The following is a 17,880-nucleotide window of genomic DNA, read 5'->3' as shown; positions in this document are numbered from 1 at the left end:
AATACTTTGCTACGCATCGGCTAACACACTCGTGCACACATGTCAGAGGTGATTTTGTAATTGCTATTGAAACGAATATGTATTCATTCGAATGTATTGGAAATGAAAACACACATAAATGTGAGACATTCCATTCCAGGATGAAACCTTTAACACATATAACAAGATAGAAATGTTATACAAAAATTATACAATTGTTCTACAGTTACAGTTTTACAAATTAAAATAAAACATTATAATATATGCAGTGTTAAATAATTACAAAGTGCAAGACTAACAAGGGAGGTTATCTAAGTGTCCCCCTCCGATTTCCATGAAACTTGGCAGTATAGTGAGGCCCAATGGAAGAAATACGTGTTTTTTTGTTTCAGCTAAAAAACGGTTTTAGGGGGCAAAACCCCCTCAAATGTCAAGATGAGGACAAATTGAAGTGGGGATCTGATCCCTGTGTCCCCCTTCGATTCTCATGAAATTTGACAGGTGTATAGAGAGGCCCTATGCTCCCTGTTTCTTCCTATGCCATATTTACGTGGTTTCGGGGTCAGATCCCCACTTCAGTTTCTCCTCATCTTGACTTTCTCCTCTATACACCTGCCAAGTTTCATGGAAATCGGAGGGGGAGACTTAGACCTCCCTTGTAAGTGTATTAATTAATGTACAAATAGCGCACGCGCGCACACACACACAACTACATATATATATATATATATATATATATATATATATATATATATATATATATATATGTATGTATAATATATATAATATATATATATATATATATATATATATATATATATTAGCAGGTAACAATATGTTATAAGCACATTCTTACTGTCCAAAGAAGCGCATGTGGGATGGCAAAACGGATCCGGATCCGAAAAATTTTAGGATCCGGATCTTTAGGATCCGGAACCAACCGATCCGGATTTCGGATCTGTCAGACCCGAACGACTTTCACCTTATGCCGAACTACACCCAACTGGTCGTCTTTTCACCATAGGGGCAGTCAATCTACCGGGATCTTAATGCATTTGCGTTTCCAAATACACTCTTCTCAAGAATGAATGAATATCATTTGTGTACATCAGTAAAAATGAAGATGCAAACCACTTTTCTGGGACACGTTTTCAAAGGTGACCTCAAACCAGGCCCGATCCCAGATTTTTGAGAGGGCAAGCCCTCATTAATTAATTAATGAATTTTTATATATTTATAAACAAATTAATTTGATACATTTACATAAACTAGCAAATTATTTTCTTTAACGAATGGTTCAAAATGTCAGAAATTAGAAGATAGGTGAAATGTTTTTAATAAGTGTTAGATATATTTCGTTATTGCTTTTTATTAAAAATGATAATTAAATGTTCATACTTTTATTGTGTTATGTTTTTATAATGGTGTAAATCTATTAATGGTCTCCCGAAAGGAAATTTTGCCTTATGAGAGTTGTAGTTAGAAATTTCAGAGCCCAGGTCGAGAATGATTTTCGAACACCCCTATACCTAGGCGTAGCTGTCATACTTAGACATTGTAGAAATTTTATGTACTTATTCTTCTCCGCTGAATCCGATGAAAAGAAACCTTAGCATTCAAGAAAAGTGGCTAATAAAGGAAAGTCGGTTGTGCATTCCACACCATCTTCATTGAAGCAGTGTGTGTTAGTGTTCACATCTGCAAAATCGATTGCAAATTATAGATAACTAGGTGGAGGGACAAGTTATGAGAAATTTTAAGAAGCCATTTGTTTCCTATTAAATTAACATGTGAGTGTTATGTTTTATTCCAGACTAAAGGAGGTGAGAAATGGAGGGGAAATGACAGATCGGTCTAATTTCTATGTTCCAGAGGCCTAGGGTGAGAATGGCAACCACCTTCGCCGCTACGACTCCATTTCTTACTAGACCAATTTGATATAATTTTAAAATCTTGTCTATGACTCTAGAAGTACGTTTTTACCCCATGCTAGAGAGAGAGAGAGAGAGAGAGAGAGAGAGAGAGAGAGAGAGAGAGAGAAAACAAAAGATGTGTGCAACATTCACACACAGGCAGACATCATTCTTTGTTTTTCCTTCTCTGTATGTGTTTATGATGTTATTCTTTCTTAGTAAAGTATGTTTTAAGTCCAAACTAATTGCTTATCTTTGTTGTTATAACACAAACTCGTACCCTCGGAAAATTTTAATGGGGGAAAAATTTTAATAGAACAAGATCGTTGGTGGGAAGGTGAGAGATTCCCCTTTCGTCGTGGGAATTCGTAGCCTGAATATAACCACCAACGCTATGGAATTATCCTTATAATGAAGAACATGTCTGAAAGTGAATTAACCACAAAAAGAGGGCATTTTCTCATAAAGACTGCAGTTCGAAAAAAGTCAAAACAGGGAGTAAATATGGTGAACTGTCCTGACCAAATTCGTATTCGAACATTTAGTAGCTTCGCATAAATGGTTATAAAACTAAAATTACTAAATATAGTAGACTGCAGTCTTCTGGAGTCTGTTTCTCTCTACAGACAACCCATTCATTTATACAAGAAGAAAATCTAAATTCTTGCAAAATCTTAAAAATTATCCATGTTATTTTTGTAGGTTTGCATCAAAATAATTCATGGCTCTAGGCGGGGGCATGGCCCCCTTGCCTCCCCCCTGGGTACGGGCATGCCACAAATCGTTGTCCTTGGCGGAATTCCTAAAGTACTTGGCAATTGGGTCCATACAGGCACGGGCAACCTTTCTTTGTAAGCCCTTCAGTCGAAGGTCACATCAGGGGAGATATTTCTGACAACTTTCACTTTTCCCTTCATCAAGGAGCAGGAAATCCTTCTTGTATTCTGTTTTGCAAAGGTCAATGGGCTTCCTTCCCCTACAAAACAGATTTATATTATACGTACATGAAGGGCTAGGGATAACCACAATATCTTGTAACCCCCTTCATATACGTACTGAATTTATATTTTTGTCACTTACCGTCACTTTTCTGATGATTTTGGCTAATTGTAACGGTATGGATGAGTGAAGATGGGTTCAAATTGATGAACGAAAAAAGAACAATTCCAGGTCGGGTCTCGAACAGAGGAACGTTAGCAAGGAAATTAAATGTCAACCACTGAATGGCTCAGCCATCGATCGAGTCACCCCTATTTAAAATTTCCTTTGCAACTTTCAGGCTAAGTTAAGTCTGGCGGGTAGTTGTTATTATCATCATATTATCGTTATCTCATACATTTGTGACCTACCCACAGCACAAATAATCGGACTGATCAAAGGTAGCCGAAGTGGCACTAGCAACTTGCCAATTGAAAGGAAAGAAAACTCTTGTACAGTCATGGATACTTCTACGTTGTAACAATTCCATGAAAAGTTAATGGGATTGTCACAATCCAGAAGTGTCCCCGTGACTGTACCTTTATACACCGTTTGTTGTAAACTTGTTGAGTGTAAGTTGTCTACAGTTAGGAGTATTTAGTTGTTGAGCCAGTCTGTCTCGTATTGCCACACGATAAACAAACCATATTCAAATAAGAGCCGAGATAAATAGCCAACATTGTGTACATCTGTTATGCGTTTCACGTGATTCTCAACTTTTACCTGTACTGTTTTAAGGTAGCTGATTATTCTTTTAAGTGTTAAATACTTGAAAGGGGCCCCAAAACTCAAGTAGGAGATGAAGCCCAATATTAAGTTGTACGCCACCCTTCTGTCTTACAGGTTGGTTGATTTGGTGTTTTAAGTTCAGTTTATGCACAACAAGGCTAATCGGGACTGGACCTACAGTTTAAAGTAGGATCCGAATCACTATGTACCTCCACCAGCTATCGAACGGGGGACCTCTTGATTACAAGGCGATGACGCTACCACTGCGCCATCGGGGAGGACCCTTCTGTCTTACAGGGTGCCATATATGAGTGAAATGTTGCTATTTTATGGATGTTTTTGAAGTTCATTTTTCTTCCGTATTGAAGCTTTCTCAGTGAGTTTTGAGTGTTATGCTAATCTTTTAAAAATAATCTTTGCTTCATGCAAAATTCTTAGAAATGTATGTTCAGTGATATATCTGAAAAAAATATCATCGTTAAAATTATTAAGAGATTCGAGGTGCACCAACATAATTTCGCGCTCGTGGGATAACTTTCGAGGGTCAAGTCTTTCCAATGGTGTCCGGTAAAAATGGCAAGGAAAAAATGGCAACGGAAAAAATGGCCAAGTAAAAATGGCAAACGGAAAAAATGGCCAAAGTGAAAATGGCAATTTTTCTGCTTTGGCAGTTGTCCTCTCTCACGAAATGCAATCTACACGTTCAATCACACTGAATATAGTCTTAATTTCTTCTTCTTCCTTTATTTTTCTCCTTCTTTGTTTAATTTTTGCCTGAAATACAACAAATGTCAAACAAGGATGCATTTTTTAATGTGGCCTGTTGTATTGAAAATCAACAAAATAATGTCATCATAAATAATCACAGAGCACTAGGTTTATTACTACAATGTTACGGCCAGACCCTGTGGCCGAGTGGTTAGCACATCGCGCTGCGACGCCAAGAGTCCCGGGTTCGAATCCCGGTCGGGCTTGTTTGTTTGTGAATTTCCATTCATCAATTTCATCATTTCATCACTCATCCCCATCTTCGCAAATTAGCCAAGAGGCACAAAACGCGAAGTAAAATAAACTAAATCAAATCAAATCAAAATCAAATCAACTACAATGTTACGGCCATTTGTACGCCATTGTTGTAATCGCCTGTTGCTATCTAGGGCCAGGCTACGAGTATAGTGTAACATTCTGGAGCCAAAACAATATCTTTGATCATGTTAGCAAATGACAAGTGAAACCCATACAGGGGTATCGCGGCCTGAAGCAATTGCTAAGGTGAGACACACAAGTGGGTATCACGGCTTCATGAATGACGATACTTGAGACCCACTTTTGGGTCTCATGGCAGTCAACATGTTGTGAAGTATGGCTTTAGAAGCTCATTATTTCGGGTGTTATATGTATATTCTATTGAACTTCGTAGCGCAATATTTTTTCTCTCATATCTATGACATTTCATATGAAGGGAGGGTTAATATTTTGAATTTCTTAAACCTTCACAGCATCATATTCAGGCGAATGATTATGGTCATAGGAACAGACAGGATTTTGTTTCAATAATTTTGTTTTTAGAATTCCTTGACACTTGAAATTGTTCCTCCACCTTATAACATTCTTCAGATCAGACTCTTGTAGAAAGAAGAGCTTATCTCCAGCTTTCCAAGATTTAACAATTTTCTTTTGAAAAAAGTAAACAAGTTCATCCCTCTTAGTGCGAGGGGGTTAGATAAGGGCTGACTTGAAGTCCTACTAGTAACAAACATGTGTGACTGGTCAGCAGGTGCGCGCAAAGCATAAACTTGTTTTCAGTCAAGATGAAAACCCATTCAATGCTGCACTCCCCTTAAGTTACATCAATCACACATGTTTCAAATTATTTACAAAAGTTAACTTTTATTAGTATGTGATTCTATAGCTGCAGTATAACTCCTACCAAAAGAAATAAAGAAATAAACGGCATTATTTTTGGAAACATCAAATAAAATGTTTCCATTCAAAGACAAATTAATGTTAAAAGACATTAAATTATATTAAATTTTAATTTCAAACTGTGAAATGCAAGGCACAAAATTTCTCAATTTTCACGTAAAATCGTAATAGGTATATTTTTATTGTTGCCATTTTTTCCTTTGCCATTTTTACCTAAATTCCTTTCCAATAGACTTCCTTGTTGGGTGACATGTGAGCAGCGAATCTAGTCCCGTCGCCGCTCTATTTCCTTCTGTAAATTTTAATTGACGTTGTGATGCCGAGTAAAAGAAAATATTCCGAATGTCCTCATACAGTTATCTCGATAAGTATTTTAATTTTTGTGCAAGTGTCTGCGTGTGTGTTGGGGTGGGGGTCTAAGTATTGTGCGTCCGTTTGTTCTCTCTACTATCAACAATGATATGTACAATATGGGATTCTCGATATATTTCTTTATCTCTCTAAGGGTTTCACAATATTTTACTTGCGCGGAATGGGGTGGACACAGAAAATTACTATATGTCACTGCATCATAATTCATCCGATTGATAACGGTAGCGATACGGGAATTTTCTTCTAATCATGATTCGAGTCTGACGAAATGGCTAAATTATTCTCATCTGTCGAGGAAAATTATTAACTAAAATTATCTGAGATATTATTTCCTGTGAGTTAGACAGCAAACGATGTCTGTGAATGGAACCAACAACTAGCCTATATATAAATCATGCTTGATTTATTTGGTGTTTGAAGTCCACTTTATGAAGAGTAAGGCTAATCGGGACTGGACCTAGAGTTTAAAGTTGGATCCGAACCACTATGTGCGTCCACCGGGTATCGAATCCGGGACCCCTTGATTACAAGGTTACGATGCAACAACTGCACCATCGGCGAAACCCTATTAAACCATAAAATAAGTTAGACATTCTAGTTAAACTCGAGTCCCCATTTGTCTTGTATTTTTTGTTATTTTATTTTAATTTTCTTTACATTAGCCATCTGCCGTGATCTTAGCTCGCGTTAATTTGAATAAAACACTTAAAATTTTTCAACGCCATCTTCTGGTGGGGACTTGCGGATCTCCTGGAGAGAAACTGAAGGTAAGGCGCTGTGCGCTCTCCCTAACGAGGAGTATCAGAACTACTAAGAGTGCTCAGAAAACTAGCGGTGCTCAGTCAAGCGTGGTGAAGGGTGACTGCCGTAAGCGGGATTACTCTGGGTATAAAATTATCTTCTCTGTGCTCGAACTCTGTAATGTTGCAAACGAAAGTAAATGCGATACAATCCGGTACAAACGAAAGATAATCTTACTTTAAACAGAATATGTGGATGTTTGGGGGAACAACGTCACAAAGGTTGACCCTACTACAATTATCACTGCTACTAGGATTCTCTATCATCTTTATTTCTTTCTCCGTTTTCATATGTTTCAATTTTTCTCTGCTCTCTTGGTTCCTCTGTTTCCATTTCCGTTATTCTTCTTTACCTTTTGTCTCTTTCTTTCTACGCTTCCTTCTCTCTTTCCCATTTCCTTCTATTTATGTTCTCTGTCATTCGCTGTCAATGTATCTTCGGTCTCTTTCACCCTCTCTCTTTGTGTTCTTCTGTTCTTGTGTGATTCTCGCTGCGCTGTAAGCAATCCCAATTTTTAACTGTTGGCTATTTGTGTTAGGAGGAGATGGGCCAAAAATATTTCGTTGTGGGCTAGAGCCCCCTTTGGTGTCGACTATTCTGACTGCGACTGGCACCTTCGTTTGGTGTGTGATATTCCTAAAGTTGTAAAGTAACTTGTTGCGCATAATTCATAATCTTTCGTTATTGCCTGTCGGAACGTACCCCAGAGGGATTTGTAATTGATTTTTAAGTAAAGAGGCCAAAATAATGCAGTGGGATACTGTGGGACGTAAAGTTAATTTGCATGGGAAATATTATTTACAAAACAGGCTTCTGTAAGAGTTTATAAGATTTGTAAGCTGCTGCTTAAACTCCATTCATTCGTTGTAGTCGATTGCATCTAATTCACAATTTTTTAAAGGAAAAAAGACACATTGTAAACAAGGGCGTGAAAGTTAAATATACCTTGACATTAATTTTCGGGAGCAATGATCGCCTTCCCACATTCAGACGCTGATATTCGTGAGGTTTTCTGTAGTGTGCGTCCATAGTATCTTCTAATTTTCGGTCCTTGGGGGATTCTAAACATTAACAATTTAAGTTAAGAAAACTTACAATTTCAAGCAGCAGCTAGAATTTCTTTTAGAGTGTTGTCTTAGATTTCTTTTACACATAAATATGGTTGTGTAACATAAAATTTTAAGTATTATTTTAATTTTCAACTCCTTTTCAGGAATGTGCCATGCATAGAGAGGAGTGAATACGGATAATACCCACAAACACACTCGCCTTAGTTCCAATCTACACTGAACATTTCGCCACTCATCACCGATAGCAGTTTTTCAAGGATCCTGCATGGGTTGGGTTTACACAGATATGCAATGTAAGTAGAGTAGTTCAAATCTAATTTTGTTCTCTTTTCAAGGGAATTTATTATTCATTATTTTCATAAGTTTTAAGCTGTAGGAACTTGAAATGACAGAGGTCTCTTAGGAAGTAAGCTTATATGTTGAGGTGGGAGGACCAGTGGCGACCACTATATGTACCCAGGTGTAGCGCACGCTAGAGGTGGTCAGCTAGTATTGAACATTTAGTCATCATAGTGAGTGTGAAAAGAAAATTAAAGTGTCAAAAGTACATGCATACATAAATACATGTATCAAGGAGTCCGAGGTTCCATACTCGGTAGTGGTTCAGATTTCACTTTGAACTTTAGGTGCAGCCCCGATTAGCCTTTCTGTGCATAAAGTGGACTTAAAAACAAATTCAAACAACAAATCTGGAAATAGGAAAGGGTGGGTGGGTGTCTCATAGCTTCGGTTATTTCTGTTTCAAAGGGAGTGTTCGCCACTGGGAAGGACAGTACTAATAGAGTGTAGGCTGGAGTGTAAAACTTTGTTGTGACTGTCTTAAGAAGTATTTGGAAATTGATATGGCATACTAATTACACAATGTGTACAGCGAGATGTTAAAATATTACCAGGCAAGTTGTTCATAATTTTCAATATTTTTTGACGTCCCACGTGTATTTAAGGAATTGAACTGCATTGAACTTCTCCGGGAAATATTTATGCATCTCACTCTTTACATACCTTTCCTAATATCTTTGTTGCACAATTAATTTCATGGAGGATTAGTGAAAAAAAAATGGTTGACTAGACCACACAGCAAATATACTTCTGTGTCAGCATCTTTAAGTTCTGAGAATCGATTGCTGCTTGTGTACAATTTAGTGTTCTTGTGGATGTGGGATGAAGTAAGTGATTCATACATTTTATTTGTTTTCTCTTTTCAACTTGCAAAGTGAGGGTCTGTGATGCTACATTTATTGGCTATCAGTTACCCTGTAAAAGCCTACATACAAATTTTGTCTTTGGAAATTAAATTCATTTTGAGAAGTTATGTAGAAGAAAACACACAGATAAAGAAATTAATTCTTATTTGAAAAGTATCTAAACTTTCATCATTCTGGGTTTCTTTCATTCAATCTTCCACTGTATGTATAGACATTCCTTAGGAGAATTTAAATTGCTGGGGGGATCCAAATGATACTAACTTTGCATGATAATTAACTTTTATATGTTAAATCCACTTGAACGCTTCAAATAGTCTTCCATCTATTAAGAAATATAGTTGTACAATAAACTGTTGTATTGAAGAAGTTAAATTTTTGCTACTTTCAAGATTAATCTAATTTAAATTTATTCCTTATTTCAGACATTGAATGCTGTTTAACTAAAATAACCACATCTGATGTTTGAAGATGATCCTGATTTTGTAAATGGAAATGTAAGTAAATAAATCAATTAACCTGTATGTAATCTGAAAATGTCAGAATCACATAAATAGAACTAGGAACGTAAAATATAATGCTGCGTGTGCGAACCATACATACACACCTTTCATTTTGTAATTAAGAATCTTTGGATATGCATTTCCAAAATGCATCTTAGCATAAATATACAAATTATAATCTTTATGTATTTCTTTCGTAGCCTACTAAACTTTCAATAGAACTTTATTTCTGCTAGTTGAAAACAGAATCATATCCATGCTTTTATTTTTGGAGAGTTGAACTTTCATGTAGCTATGTCTTGTTTCTATAGAAAATATTTAAAATTGTCAAGGGTATGTGTCTCTTGTCTGCTGGGTGAAGGGATGGAATGAGGCATCCACTCACTTCTCCTTCTGGCACTGTGCCTGTTACATGCTAGTATAATGTACAGAATAAATAAAATCTTTTTGCCTTTTCGCTACATGATATTTACACATACACTTTGACAGGACAGAACTACAGGGTGCGAAATCATTGAAAACTGGTGGGGGAAGAAAGTTCTTAATTTACATTCCCCCTCCGCCACATGTGTGCATTATTAAAAGTAAATTAATTTGTTACTTTTATACATATCAGATATTGTAAAGCAGCCAACTAATTCCTTTAGTAACTTGGTTAAAGATGTTATAAATTATGAAATAGTTGAAGTGCTTTTATTATGTATAAGTTTTTGTTTTGTTTGTGCTTTATGTTAATATAAATCAATTAGATTTCATAGTTATAATTTTCTTGCATTCTTGTTTTACTTTAATTGTGCGTATTGGTGTAGATTTGTTAATGATTTCTTGAGAGAGAAAGCATTCAATACTCACAACTACACTAATTTGTGTGTGTTTTCGATATTATTCTTAGTACAGTATATTTGAAATTAAAAGTAATTGCTTATCTTTCGTTTGTTATAACAAAAAATCTTCCCCCCGGAAATTTTTGGTGGGGGGATTTTTAAGGCCAAGATTGTTGGTGGTGGGAAATCCCCCTGTCCCCCCAGGATTTCGCACCCTGCAGAACTAACAGAAACAAAAGAAAGCTAAAGCTAAACACTCAAAAATTAGTAAAAAAAATATTTTTCACACCAACATTGAATGGTACTGTTTGAGCTCTTAGGCGACACCAGAAAGGTGTTTGTGTGTGTGTATTGGGGGGCAATCCATTGACTTAACTTAATAGTAGAACAAATATTAACAATAAGAATCATGGTTATGATAATAATTTTACAGTAATAACTATTATAACAAAAAAATAAAATTATATTATTATTATTACTATTATTAAATCCTTTGGGAGAACTACTAGATGAATGAATATCAAGTACAACTTTTCCTTATTACTATAATTTTTTTTTTTTTTTTTACATTTTACACAGTTAGTGTACTGAAATGCACGGTTATTCTGTTTTATCTTTAAGTTTTAACTTTTCAATAAAAGCTTTCTAAACATTATTTATGTTATAACAACTTCTGCTTTTTGTGACTTGAAATGGCCGATGGCAATTCCAGGGGGTGGGGGGAGGTCAACGGATATGTTCCACCTCCATCTCCCGACACCGATGTTTCAGCACAAAATATTATCCTAAAGTAATTTCTTACTTTTGAAGATAGTGTGCCATTTCCAGTTATATGCTGTGGCGTGCCCAGTAGTCAGCCCTCATTTCGCTATTTTTTCCTGCCTGTTTATAGCCCCATCATCACCCTCCTTGTATAGGCCCTTGCTTATGAAATAAAAGCATGCATGTTTATATTACCTTTGCATAATAGGGTGACATACTCTTAGTCCCTCCACCTGTTCATTCAATCAGTGGTGCACGCAAGGGGGGTTACTGGGTTTAACCCCCCCCCCCGAGCTTTAAATATTATGGGAAATGCTGTGTAAAATAAATTGCCAATTTAGTGCTACTGCATTCAATGTAGAAACTGATCAGCTTGAGGGCCTCCCCGATGGTGCAGTGGTAGGTCGTTGCCTTGTAATCAAGGGGTCCTGGGTTCGATACCCTGTGGAGGCACATAGTGGTTCGGATCCCACTTTGAACCGCAGGTCCATTCTCGATTAGCCATATTGTGCATAAAGTGGACTTAAAACACCAAGTCAATCTATCAATTGAGCAGCTTGACTGATTGATTTTGTTTATTTTTCTTCGCATTTCTGCCACTTTTGGGCTAATTGCGTACATGAGGATGAGTGATGATATGATGGAATGTATGAATGGACACTCACAAAGAACACCTGTGCTCAGGCTGGGATTCGAACTCGACACCCCAGGCGTTTTAGCATGCTTTCGTAACCACTCATCCATGAAGGCTGGCTACTCAAGCTTGAATCACTTTGTATGCACACATCACTAGTATACTTTTCAGGGAAGTATTAAGACTCATAAATGTTATAAGTACATTCTAAACTATCACACTCTGACCTAAATGCATTCTTGGTTATATTCTTATTTACTCTTACATTTTTTCTCCTTTCAGATCATGGACGCCTTTCCATACAGACATTTTAAAGGAATACAGCATGCAAATTTTTAGCAATGAAGTAAAATTCCTCTTTTTTTGGATAAAATTGTGAGAACTATGTTGAATTATTGCAAGATGAAATGTACGAATATTGTAAATAAAGTTGAATTTTTTGCTAACTGGTAACTTTATTTCTTCAACCTAATCTTTGGGGCGAAAAAAATTAAGCTCTGTATTTGAAATAGAGTGGTTAAAAATTATGTATATGAACATTTATAACTTCTACTAAATTTGCTCTGCCTTCTTAAGAATGTACATTTTCGTTTCTAATTAATTTATTAAAGTACTGAAATAGGTTCTAAAAGCACCAAAAATCACTCACATTGTAATGATTGTGGCATTGAACTGAGTGTGCAGAACCAACAGCAAAGGAAAGGTAAGGTTGAATTATTGCTTAATGTGTATGCATTTAGTGGCAAGGTAGTATTTTTCAGAGATTATCCCCTTACCATGTATGTATATACTTGCATCCAACGTATACATAAAATTTATCTACGGATATACAAGTATACAGTATTTTGTTGTGTTAAGTATGTCATTTATTTATCCTAGCAATGTATGTGAGCATGAGTGTTGCTTTCCAAACAGTACAGAAAAAAGTTGTTATTTTATAATTAACAGGTGTGACTTCTGAAGATCAATGCCCTTCATGTTATATTGTACACTCAAGGACACTTCTGGGTTGTAACAGCACCATTGACTTTCAATTAAATCATTACAACCCAGCAGTGTATGTGACTGTACATATATCCAGTCCCAATTGGCTTCTAAGCATCAAGTGGAAGTCTCAAAAAAGACTTATTGGAAAATATGTATGTACATTAAAAGTTGCGGCTTTTTTGTATGATTTAGAAATCGATACATAATATTCCTTGCAAGCTTCATGTAATTTAGGGATGACTTGTTCTTCTACATGAATACCTTGGTGAGCGTGCTGCATTTAGTTTCCTCTAAGATTTTTAAGCTTTGTCAAATTTTAATGCTGAATTGAATGGTATTATTTTTATAAAGAAGACAATTAATCACATTAAAATCTGAACGCATTAAATGAAGAAACACTGTTTTCACTGTGATGTCGTATATTACACAATGCAAGAGTTAACATTGCATTTCTCTACTTTGATACATTTGCCATCTGGGAAGAAATTACAATGAAGTTATGATTGCTCTATCTTATTCTGAATTCATATTGGATAAGATAGAAAAGATCTGACTGATTCTTCAAGGTTAAAGGTAAGCATTATTATACTAAATGAAGATCATTTACCTCTTCCTCACGAACCCCTCAAACTCACCCTATGGGAGGAAAAACACACTCTATACTAGGGTGAGAATAACTCACCGTATGGGAGGAAAAACACTCTATACTAGGGTGAGAAAACTCACCCTTATGGGAGGAAAAACACACTCTATACTAGGGTGAGAAAACTCACCCTTATGGGAGGAAAAACACACTCTATACTAGGGTGAGAAAACTCACCCTTATGGGAGGAAAAACACACTCTATACTAGGGTGAGAAAACTCACCCTTATGGGAGGAAAAACAAACTCTATACTAGGGTGAGAAAACTCACCCTTATGGGAGGAAAAACACACTCTATACTAGGGTGAGAAAACTCACCCTTATGGGAGGAAAAACACACTCTATACTAGGGTGAGAAAACTCACCCTTATGGGAGGAAAAACACACTCTATACTAGGGTGAGAAAACTCACGCTTATGGGAGGAAAAACACACTCTATACTAGGGTGAGAAAACTCACCCTTATGGGAGGAAAAACACACTCTATACTAGGGTGAGAAAACTCACCCTTATGGGAGGAAAAACACACTCTATACTAGGGTGAGAAAACTCACCCTTATGGGAGGAAAAACACACTCTATACTAGGGTGAGAAAACTCACCCTTATGGGAGGAAAAACACACTCTATACTAGGGTGAGAAAAACTCACCCCAATATGGGGTGTGGAAACTCACCTTTTGGGGACGTCTATTTGTGACAAGCCAAACTCACCCCAAAAGGTGAGTTTCCACACCTTTATTTTTTTCAGTGCACGTGTCACGTTTGTCAATGTATACGCACTGTCGAAAGTCTGGTTTGTAGCAAAAATAATTCCAATGCGTATGCTAGATGTAGCAAAACTGAAAAGTGCGGTGAACTGCTTTGTGTGGAATGGGCAGTTGTTACGAGTTAAGCACGAGACCTTGTGTTTACATAATACAGGAGGAGGCTTGAATCTTGCACACGTGCAACATAAGAGCCAGGCGCTCCGCATTCAAGCGGACATCGAGACGATGATTCAGAGGCCGGATAGCATTACCAGTTACGTTCTTCGATACTGCTTGGCTCGTATACCGTTGGAGTCTCCCATAAACGTGACCTCAATTCCCCCCAAGCTTAGGTATCTCCGTGATACCTTAGTGGAGATCTGCTATGGCTTGTTACAAACTCCTACCCTGCCTGTTCCAGTGGTGTCGCAAATGTACAGAAGAATGCGTGTAGCGTCTCAACAGGCTGTTAAGATAGTTGCAAGACACCCGGAAGTTCGTTGGCCTGTGGTGTGGAAAAATATACACGCGAGGCATCTCCCAACAAGAATACGATCGGCGTGGTTCGTTATAGTGCATCAAATACTGCTGACTCGAGTGAAACTCTATGATCTGCATATGGCAGATTCGTCATTATGTTTAATATGTAACGTGCCTGATAGTTTAGTGCATAAGCTCAGTGAATGCTTAATAACCGCTACGTCATGGAAATATGTTGCGAAACTCGTAAGTGTCATTTGTCGTACCAATGAGAAGAATATTACAATTGATCATCTTCTGTTTCCCAATTTTAGTTATTTCCCTAACAAAAAACAGAACAGTGTATTGTGGTTACTGGGGCACTATGCTTGGTTTGCCGCTATTTATCAGCAACTTGACTTTCATGAACAATTTGTGCATTATTTAAGGCACACATTTCAAAATATGTCGGCATACAAAAAGAACAATGTCTATGCAAATTTTCTAAATGTAATATATCCTAGTTTGTAAAACCTGTATAGTAATCATGAAAAGTTTGTTATAATCAGATGTAAATAGTAAAGGAAATAAAAAAAAAAAAGTTGGTTAGGTGCTGCTTTCCTAATTTTTCATCAGGCGTGGGGGGTCGCGGGTTCAAGTCCCACCCTCTCCTCTTTCTTTTTTTTCTTTTTTTGTTTGCTGAACAGATGCTGTTGATGTTGGAATGTTTAAGGGAATGAATCCGATGCACACTTGAGGGACGTCCCTTCTGCGCATGTTTAAAAAAAAAAAAAAGTGGTTAGCACATCGCGCTGCGACGCCAAGGGTCCCGGGTTCGAATCCCGGTCGGGCTTGGTTGTTTGTGAATGTCCATTCATCAATTTCATCATTTCATCACTCATCCCCATCTTCGCAAATTAGCCAAGAGGCATAAAACGCAAAGTAAAATAAACTAAATCAAATCAAAAAAAATTATCTTGATGGTTTTGTTTCTACTTTTTTTTTAGTTTCTTGCTTTGTTTTAAGTCAACTTTATGCACAGATAAGCTAATAAAGAGGGATCCAAACTACTACTTTGTGTCTCCACTGGGTATCGAAACTAGTACACCTGATTACAAGGCGACAGCGCTTTATCTTGAGTTTCTCCAAATTGATCTGAAAATACAAATTCCTTTGTTGAACTTGACGTTATATTTGCATCACGAGTCTGATACACGCATGCACAGGCGTAACTTGAGGGCAAGGGTGGCACTCGACCTCGCTCCCAAGAAAAACACGGATTTTTTTAAAAAATCACAAGATTAGGGTGATTTTGTTAACCTCCTAAAATATGAAGTAGAAAGCAATCAAGAGTAATTGTGACAGTTATTCAGCAAACTAGTCCTGGAGGCTGTTTTTATGGGGTAGAAAACTGTTTAATTCTACCCTCCCCGCCAAGTTATGCCCATGCTGGTGAATTCTGAAAAAGGACTAATCAAATATCGATATGTCAAGTTCTGGGTAGTGCCCATGCGACCCTTCGCTGTAGAGCAGTAAACTAACACAACATACTTTGTACTATTTATTTATTTACTTATTTTATTTTCTTCCTTGCACCCTTGAACGTAAACTCCGTACCAGCTAACTGTAGACCAGGCGAACAAGAATAAGTCTCTGCGCAAGTAGTGACGCGAGATGGCTCCACCAATGAACAGGGAGAGAAACGGAATTGTGTAATGGGCGACGGGACTTACCCGATTTCCTCCTCAGCGTTGCAAACTTTTGAGAAGGATAATACCGGACGCACATGGCAAACGGACCGTATTTTTATCTCCAGGTCTGTACGCTTGGTTTAAGAATTTCTTAGGGAAATATTAGGGATTAAACAGCAAATACAAATTTTGACAAGCCTTGCATTTAGCGTACGGACTAAGGTCTGGACCGTACTTCGGTAAATATAGGGTCAGAACCGTACGGTTGGCAACGCTGCGCTTTCACCATCGATTTTCCTCCACCTCCTCTGCCGATATGCGCGGTCCTGCTCTACAGTTAGCCGGGACAGGGTTATAGGTCATTTAGATTTTTGTAATACTTTACTTTCATATGAATAGCTTGCATCGTACGAAAAGTTTAAAAGCCAACCCCTGGTGTAGGATATACGCGAGGTCGCTCAAACTACGGCTCTCGTGTCACATCCGGCCTCCTTAGTGCATATAATACTTCTAATTTCTGGGGATCCATGATCAATCGCTCAATAAGCTCTATCGCGGGTGTGAGGCTTCCTTATGGAGCAGTGGTAGCGCTGTCGCCTTGTAGCGCCCGAGTTCGCCCCCCGTAAAGTCGGCTCTGGTCACCGCGCATGATCAGTTTTACTTTTTTTTTCTTTATAGTAGTGTTACGTGTTTTGGCAGGCAAGGGAGTGTTGTGGCTGCAGAGAAATTTTCCACAGATAACGCGAAACTGGAGCAAGATAGAGAGAAATAAAATATTTATTAAAAAACATTGATAAGCTGTATTTTTCTAAATCTCTAAACTATTTATCAGTTTAGTAGATAATTTTAGTGAGGTAGATTAGAAAACACTAGCGCAGGGGGCAGTCGATACCAATGGATAAAAATGCACATTTTTTCTAGAAAATTTAGTTTCTAAGCAATTCTTTTTTACATGTGCATAATACTGATTGTGCATGAATACTTTTGAATTCACATGATTTCAAAAGTTTTCAGTTTTAGCGGTTTTTACATGTTTAAAAATTTATAATAATGTGACGAATTTGTTCGCGAAGTTTGGCTTGTGTACGAAATTTATCGAATGCGAATTTTCTGGGAATTCTTGTAGTTTTCATATAAATATTTAATTTTTTTTAATAACCTCTACCCATGGTAAAAGTGCTTGTCAGGAATACGCACCTGTACGAGTTCCAAAATATATACGTCCAACATTATTGCATTGTTGTTTAGATTTCTTTTCTTTTGCCTCTACTGTCTCGTTTCAGAACAGAATATACACGACAACGTCACAGGTGAAAATGCGTAAGGTAACGGAGAAGGGAGAATATTTTGTGTGTTGCTTACCTCCATTTGCTGAAAATAGTTTTTTTTATTATTATTAATATTATTAAAGTACCTTAATATACCTGTAAAAAACAATAGTTCGTCATATTCTTGAAGATTCTAATGAATTATGGTTCCTGGCAGCAAAAAATTACCTTCAAAAAGTTGAATCTGTTCAAAAACCTTTTATCAGGTTATTATGCACGAAGTTTAGAAGTAATTAGCTACTATGAACAGCATTAATGGTTAACACAGTTGAATATGTCTACCTTGGAAGAAAGGAGAAAAATAAAAAGGAACAATTTTGTACAGATAGATAGA

At 37.1% G+C, this 17,880-nt stretch overlaps 1 protein-coding gene and 1 long non-coding RNA gene across 3 annotated transcripts in view; both read left to right on the top strand.

The window, feature by feature from the left end:
* Positions 1 to 17,880, top strand: part of LOC146004746 (15-hydroxyprostaglandin dehydrogenase [NAD(+)]-like) — a 224,800-nt gene that overhangs the window by 144,070 nt on the left and 62,850 nt on the right. The gene's annotated exons all lie outside the window — the stretch shown is intronic.
* LOC146004905 (uncharacterized) lies at positions 7,674 to 12,139 on the top strand. Its single transcript, XR_014443967.1, has 3 exons — positions 7,674 to 8,061; positions 9,396 to 9,467; positions 11,976 to 12,139. It is a non-coding gene; the product is annotated as an uncharacterized LOC146004905 (long non-coding RNA).

The sequence above is a fragment of the Lepisma saccharinum genome, chromosome 22 (assembly GCF_977018435.1).
Source record: "Lepisma saccharinum chromosome 22, izLepSacc3.1, whole genome shotgun sequence".
NCBI lineage: Eukaryota > Metazoa > Arthropoda > Insecta > Zygentoma > Lepismatidae > Lepisma > Lepisma saccharinum.
Note: the sequence above shows the minus strand (reverse complement) of the source record. Positions and strands in the feature narration are given on the sequence as shown.